At 39.1% G+C, this 7,787-nt stretch overlaps 1 long non-coding RNA gene across 1 annotated transcript; it reads left to right on the plus strand.

The window, feature by feature from the left end:
• The first annotated feature begins 3,005 nt into the window (after nt 1–3,005).
• On the plus strand, nt 3,006–7,453 carry LOC120996240. The gene is made up of 4 exons (XR_005777745.1): nt 3,006–3,109; nt 3,977–3,981; nt 6,780–6,783; nt 7,442–7,453. It is a non-coding gene; the product is annotated as an uncharacterized LOC120996240 (long non-coding RNA).
• The last annotated feature ends 334 nt before the right edge of the window (nt 7,454–7,787 follow it).

Raw genomic sequence — 7,787 nt, forward strand, 5'->3', positions numbered from 1 at the left:
CCTGCTTCTTGCTTGTGGGCCAATGAGTCATTGGCCCAAAAGAAATTTAAGCAGGGAGGAATCATGACTTCAGATGGAAAAAATGACGAATATTCTAAAAAACGAATATATTGCACTATATTGAATATAGTGCTATATGTATATTTGTTTTTTAGAATATTCGTAATTTTTTTCCATCTGAAATGAACACTGTTCACTTCAGATGGAAAAAAATGACATATATTCTAAAAAATTCTAAAAAACAAATATATAGCACTATATTCAATATAGTGCTATATATTCGTTTTTTAGAATATTCGGCATTTCTTCCATCTGATGTCATGATTTCCTCCCTGCTTAAGTTGCTTGTGGGCCAATGACTCATTAGCCCACAAGCAAGAAGCAGGGAGGAATCATGTGTTGAGATGGAAAAAATTACGAATATTCGAAAAACTAATATATAGCACTATATTCTAAATATTCGCGAATTCTCGAAGTTGCGATATTTGAGATAAAAATTTGCTTTTCGAATATTCACGCTCAACACTCATTTTTAAAAGGAACTTGTTATTGTCTTTACGTTGTCTTCACTGAGAGCAGTACAAAGTAGTGACTGATGAGCTGAAATCAGCAGTATTTCACTTATAAAGTATAAAGTAAATTATTTAATGCTGGCAATGTGCACCAGAGAAGAGTCCAGAGTGGCCAGAGAAGAGTCCGGCTTATTCATGAGCTCCTTCTTTCCCGCCTATCTTTCAATGATTGACAGTTATCTCTTCACGTAACGTTATTGATGAGAACATACTGTTTAATGCTGGCAGCATGCACCAGAGAAGAGTCCAGCGCTGCCAGAGAAGAGTCCAGCGCTGCCAGTGAAGAGTCCAGCTTGATTAGCAAACTTTCTTTATAGTGGTCAGAAGCCCACATATTCTACTTCCCTGCACATAGTCATAGAGATTCTGAAGATCTGGCATCCTACAGTCACCATTAGTGGAGCTAAGCAGCTGACTGAAGGCAGGTTTATTAAAGGGGTTATCTGGCCAAAACATTTTATATTTAAAGAGAACCTGTTACCTCCTTTATGCTGTCCTCACTGAGGGCAGCATTTAAGGCCTCATTCACACAGTCAGTGTTCGGTCAGTGATTTCCATCAGTGATTTTGAGCCAAAACCAGGCGCGGCTCTAAACACAGAACAGGTGCAGATCTTTCCCTTATACCTCATGTCTGTGGAGGCTCCAATCCTGATTTTGGCTCACAATCACTGATGGAAATCACTGACCAAACACTGACTGTGTGAATGAGGCATAAGTTAGTGACAGATTAGCTGAAATCAGTGGTCTTTCAGTAACATTACCACTGAGAATTATTGCTTAATGCTCACAGTGCGCACCTGAGAAGAGTCCAGCACTGCCAGAGAAGAGTCCGGCTTATTCATGAGCTTCTTTTTGTCTCCACCTATACAACAATGATTGACAGTTATCGCCTAAAGGAAAATAATAATAAGAAAACTGTCAATCATCAGTGGGTGGGTAGGAAGAAATGGAGCTCAAGAACAACTGCATTGCTAGAATTAAGCAGTAATTTCTTGTCAACATCGTCAGGATCCTGTACTTTGACAAGGAGCTGAAATAATCCTTCAATGGCTTTAATATTGAGTGTTGTAGCCCCAAATGTAGAGGTGCTGCTTTCTCATTCGGTCAGTTGCTATGGGACCACGAGACGTCACTGATGATATCACAGTAATTCTCTGTGCAGAGAAGGCTTAGAAGAAAGCAGAAAAGACATGATCTGCCTCTTCTCTGCATGTGTACAGTATGTATGCAGATACAAACGAATTAGTAAATACAATATAATGTAACAAAAAATACCAAAAAAAAAAACACAATAAAATAAGTAAATGGATAAATAAAATGTGAAAATAATAATAAGCAGAAAAATAACCTACCCTATAGTCAAAAATTTCTTTACTGGGATAATTATCTTACATGTACAGAAGTTGTGTCTAAAGGCGACCATACACATTTAACATAGAGTTAACATTTAGCATAGAATATTGGACTCTTTAAGTAAATACATTTTAATGAACAATTCCATGAGGAAATGCTCCAAAATGTTCATGATCTGTAATGCAAATAGATAAACATAGTGCAATGTAAGGAGCCCATTTGTGAAGTCTCTTCACTGCACTAGATAATGGGCCAAGGAGATAAAATTGGACCATCCCATCGGGGGTTTTCACACCTCTTACATAAACATTTAGGGGAAGCTAAAGGTCTAGATTACAAGGTTCATTAAAGGTGTTGTCTCACTCTAGCAAATAGCATTGATCATGTAGAGAAAGTGAATACAAGGCACCTACTAATGTATTGTATTTGTCAATATTGATTTCTTTGCTGGATAGACTCCATCACATTATTCACTTCTCGTTTCCATCGTTACGACCACCCTTCAATTCAGCATCGGTGACCGTGCTTGCACACTATAGGAAAAAGTGCTGGTCTATGTGCACTCCTATGGTCCACGCCACCAGAGAGGCCAGTGCTTTTTCTATAGTGTGCAAGCACGGCCATTGTTGCTGGATTTAAGGGTGGTCATAACCATGGAAACGAGCAGTGTATATTGTGATGGAAAAATGAGTCTAGCCAGCAAAGGAGGCAATATGGACAATCACAATACATTAGTAACTGTCTGGTACGGTAGTAAATTTCTCTACATGATAAATGCCACTTGATGAAGTGAGACAACCCCTTTAAGGTTTTGAATGGATGAAATTTAGCTCTGACAAATAATAAAAATATACATTTATAACTTCTGCCTGTATAAAGGGATATGAATTGCATAACAACATTGAAACACATCTTGAACCTTAATTCATTAAGAGGTTGTTCACAGGGTCAGATTGGGGTTCCTTGATCCCACCAGAGGAAATTACTGTCGGGGCCCCAACCCCTATATAATCAATTAAGTCAATTTTTGACTTATATAAATACAGTAGACCCTAGAGGCAAGTCATTGGCTCCAAAGGCAGCTCCAAATGTTTGTTTCTCCTAGACCTTTGGAGCCCACGATGGTATCAGCCTGAGCCCACTGGAGGATCCTCTGGTACACTAGTGGGCCAGTCCGACGCTGGTTGCTCATACTGAAGTAGATTTTACCAGGGGTATCTGTGGCCAGCCACACATTTTCCCAGCAAATGACCATCCATGTGATAAATGGACAGCTCCACCATAGTGTGAGCCAATCTCTGTTCTGCTTCATAGATAGTCCATCCTGAGTGGAAGACCCTCTCTGTGATGTCCATATGCCTTAATAGGACAAAATATATCTTTACAAGACAACCACTTCTTCAAAGCATATGATTAATAGTCACAACTATTACATGCTCTGACCAATGTAAATGTTAGAAATGTAGACTAAAGGTCAAACCAACTTGAAGACAGAATATTCTGATGACCATCAACACCAATCCATAGACACAGCATCACACATAGAAATAATAGCTTCACTGCAACACTGATTACCCGTATTGTAACTCTCTAGGTACCACACGGGTCACGGGATCTCCTCTCCTTTGGCCTTACAATATTAGCACATAAAAATGTGGTGAATCCACCCAAGTATCATGAAAAGGAGAAGCAGGCAACCAAACACCAGGCCCTCTTGTCTCAGGTGGCACCAGATAAGGAGTCTTTAGTAATCTTTGGGGGCCACATAACCTCTATATCTGACAATAGATAGTGCCAACCTTGCCTGGTGACTAGCTTAAAATACAGAACCATATTAGATAAAGATTTTCTAATATGCAATAATTACCACATGTTAACTGGGTTAGAATAACCGTGGAACCATTGTCCATAAACCAGTATACAAGGTACTGTATAACATCATATTAATAGGCATGTAGACAATGTACAGCGTATTATAATGGTTTGATACCAACGCATAATGATATGTAGTGCTCATAGCAGAATGCAGATATTTCGGAAGTGGATAAAGCAAATGTCAAAGCCCAATTGATATGTACTGTGCAAAAATACCTTCTTGTGTGCCATAATCACAGCCCTATTGCACGGCAACTGCACAATTACAAAGCAACATAGCAGGGCTGAACCATGCTGTGTGAACACTCGTGTGAGCACATTCCCAGTTTGTGGCCAGACTGGGGCATCTTTGTCTTACGATGACACAAAGCAAAGTCCTTCAACAATGGTTAGACCAGGTTGTGCAGGAACATGGAGGATATGCCTACAGTAAAGCCCTTTGATATACCAATCCATAAAACAATGTCTGAAGCTTAAAGCCCCATGGTTGTCTGGCCTGCAAAACATACACTTAAGACGTGGATAGCATACAATGAAGTGTTATAATGTATAGACAGTGTAAAAGGAAGAGCTCTATGGCGGTTCTCGTATGCAAAGTGGATCCTTTCGATATAGTCCATCAATAAAGTGCCATTGTGGGCAGAAACCCATTGTGTTTTCGCGGCACAAAGCAGAACCCCTTTCTTTGGTCATTGAACAAAGTCCTTTTTCTATTTTTATTAGGCTTGTATAGAAAATATAGCCTATTCCTTTCCTGCTGATGACAAGAAACTAGCCTGCTGGGTCTTGGACCTGCTCCCAGCCTGCAGTACAATCAGTGCCTGATGGTTTTACATTTTCTGTCCTCTACTGATGAACTCCAACTGACTGCCAGAGCTCATAGCAGGACAAGGAACGGAGCTGTACCAGCCAGCGATCACTCGGGAAACTGAAGACCCCTGTTGTTATCGTGTTCTGTATAAATGACTGGTCCAATAAAAGTCTAGTGTCCAAGGACACCGCCAAGGTCATTGTTTTCAGTTTCTGATGGAAACCATGGAATGTGCTGTCAACAACTGAGAAGTCATTTACCGTATGTGAGCAATATATTCTCCTTACCTTCGTGTAAAAGTGTCCATGGAACATCTTTCTGACGTATCTGTAAAAAAAAAAAAAGGAGAGGAGTCATAAATGCAATGTTTTCCTATAGTTAAAATCTAAAAAGATATTTTGTCATGATGCATTGAGTCTTGAGGACACCCTAAAAAGGAGGTTGTTGCAGCAGATTGCAATGTGTAGGCTGGTTGATAGATAAACTCTTTAAAAGGGGTGTCCGATGACGAGTATACATTCAACCCCAAATTATAAAAAGAAATTGTATTTACACTTATAAAAACAAATCCTTACATCAGTAGATAGTTAAGGAATAATGTTAGTATAGCACCACACCCTGTTTCTATTGGCCAGCCTTTCAATGTCCACCACAGTACATGTGCCAAGGTGGACACACATGCTCAATGGTCCCATGAAGAGTATAATACATCCAACCCCAAATTATAAACATTTTTTTGTATTTACACTTATAAAAACAAATCCTTAGATCATTAGATTTTCAAGGAATAACATTAGTATAGCACCACCGCCTGTTTCTTTTTACCATCCTTTCAATGTCCACCTCAGTGCTCAATGGTCCCATGAAGACCTAAGTACATATGCCAAGGAGGAGAAACATGTTGAGTGTTAACTCTCTCTCGGTGTATAGTCACGTGTTTAAAGGGCTCCCCAGTTTGGGGAGCAGGCTACTCCTGAAGCTGCAATGTCTTCTTTGCTTCTCAGAGGAGATATTGAGCAAGTGAATGAGACAGAGTTAGTGTATTTGGACTTCCTCAGTATCTCCTCTGAGAAGCAGAGAAGACGCTGCAGTTTCAGAAGCAGCCAGCTCACCACTGCAATTATCCCTCGGACTTAGCAGTAGAGTCTAGAGAATAACTGAGCAAGTGTGTCCTTCTCCCTGAGGTGGACACAGTAAAGGCTATTCAATAAAACAGCAGGTGGCGCTATTCTTTTTTCCTGATATTTCACCGATATAAGCATTTTCTTTACAAAAATTGTTATAATGTAGGACTAGATTTAAAACAATATAATAATATAAATATATATATACAGTACAGACCAAAAGTTTGGACACACCTTCTCATTCAAAGAGTTTTCTTTATTTTCATGACTATGAAGGCATCAAAACTATGAATTAACACATGTGGAATTATATACATAACAAACAAGTGTGAAACAACTGAAAATATGTCATATTCTAGGTTCTTCAAAGTAGCCACCTTTTGCTTTGATTACTGCTTTGCACACTCTTGGCATTCTCTTGATGAGCTTCAAGAGGTAGTCCCCTGAAATGGTTTTCACTTCACAGGTGTGCCCTGTCAGGTTTAATAAGTGGGATTTCTTGCCTTATAAATGGGGTTAGGACCATCAGTTACGTTGAGGAGAAGTCAGGTGGATACACAGCTGAGTAAAGAAAAACGAGTGGCCATCATTACTTTAAGAAATGAAGGTCAGTCAGTCAGCCGAAAAATTGGGAAAACTTTGAAAGTAAGGGCTATTTGACCATGAAGGAGAGTGATGAGGTGCTGCACCAGATGACCTGGCCTCCACAGTCACCGGACCTGAACCCAATCGAGATGGTTTGGGGTGAGCTGGACCGCAGAGTGAAGGCAAAAGGGCCAACAAGTGCTAAGCATCTCTGGGAACTCCTTCAAGACTGTTGGAAGACCATTTCAGGGGACTACCTCTTGAAGCTCATCAAGAGAATGCCAAGAGTGTGCAAAGCAGTAATCAAAGCAAAAGGTGGCTACTTTGAAAAACCTAGAATATGACATATTTTCAGCTGTTTCACACTTGTTTATTATGTATATTATTCCACATGTGTTAATTCATAGTTTTGATGCCTTCATAGTCATGAAAATAAAGAAAACTCTTTGAATGAGAAGGTGTGTCCAAACTTTTGGTCATATACACACAAAATGTTGGATATAATATGTAAAACTAAGAAAATATTTAATTTCTATAAGTCTACATTTACTCAATATTCATTACATTAACAATTGCTGTTTTCATTTGCAGTTTTCATCCCCAGCAGGAGATAAATCTTACTAAACATTTTTTTACATTTAATTGTACAGATATATGTTGGTCAAACATTGAAACAAATCATTTTGAAAGGATTTTTTTAAATAAATATAATATAAATGTACTACATGTTTAAAACACAGCTGAAGCTGAAGGAGTCGAAGTGTACTTGTTCACCTTACTATGAATCATCATTCAGGGTCAGAACAATACGACCCATGGAACACAAGCTCTGATATATAAGTACATTTCCTTCCATCTATACAGCATTCACATGTGTGGATCAGGAAGAAAGATATAGAAGCAGATCACTGAGGCCAAGGCTACGGCGCATTGTAGAAGGACTTGCCTCCTGTACAGGAAAGCATACATGGCCAAGCCAATGTACTTCCTTCAATTCCTGTATGTTCAGATACGTGTGTGAGTATTAGTGACTCCAGTATACAGTATGTGAAAGCTATGTAAAAATAATGAATTCAATGTACCGTAGAACTATGGAGTATTTATGTAGACAAGAGCCTAGGAGGAACAGGTCGTGGTGGAACTGGAATTCTAATTATAAGTGCAAACTTTGAAATAAGGATATATAATTTTCTAAAAGAAATGATATTAATGATGGGCCAGAGAAAAATAAGGCTAATATAAGTAATGTCCTGCAAGGGAGGGGGGTAAGAAAAGGTGCAGGGTCAGACTAGTCATTCAGCATTAGCTGGTCATACATCAGGGGTTTCAGACAGACATTTTCTGTCTGTCATACCTGGTTGACTACTTGACTGTGAAGGTTGTCTTCTTGGATGACAATGCACCTGCATACCCCAGGCCTGGTGGTATCTGCAAAGTTTGGTTTCTTATGTAATGTTATTACATTT

The sequence above is a fragment of the Bufo bufo genome, chromosome 3 (genome assembly GCF_905171765.1).
Source record: "Bufo bufo chromosome 3, aBufBuf1.1, whole genome shotgun sequence".
Lineage (NCBI taxonomy): Eukaryota > Metazoa > Chordata > Amphibia > Anura > Bufonidae > Bufo > Bufo bufo.